Below are 431 nucleotides of genomic sequence, written 5' to 3'. Positions count from 1 at the left end.
GGTGCTGCCTACACAAGTTCAGCAGGGAGGGAGGTTCCCGAGCCGCGAGCCTCCATATTCATGAGCAGGGACCAGTGAGCCCGCCCCTCTCACATCATGAGCATAATCATACACTCTTTGGCAGTAAGGTGGTGGGGGGAAAAAAATAAAAATTAACTATGACCTGCAGTCATATTGATAATCACAATTCATCTCGACCACAAACCTAAATAAATGAATTAGATTTTTTTAGAAAAGCATCAATTGACCCTTTATCTTCCTACATCATGGCTGCATTAGTTGCATACTAAACTCCCCACATAGCCTACACAATTTGTTTACCTCTGTGAAATGTATGTGAATTTAAAAGGTGGGTAGACTGGCTTTAGCTGGTTTTACTCTCCCCTACATTTGAGACATTAGGTAACGTAATGTGAAATCATGTGGACTGC

Source organism: Gymnodraco acuticeps, unplaced genomic scaffold, assembly GCF_902827175.1.
Source record: "Gymnodraco acuticeps unplaced genomic scaffold, fGymAcu1.1, whole genome shotgun sequence".
Classification (NCBI taxonomy): Eukaryota; Metazoa; Chordata; class Actinopteri; order Perciformes; family Bathydraconidae; genus Gymnodraco; species Gymnodraco acuticeps.
The sequence above is the reverse complement of the archived record's forward strand: the minus strand, read 5'-3'. Positions refer to the sequence as shown.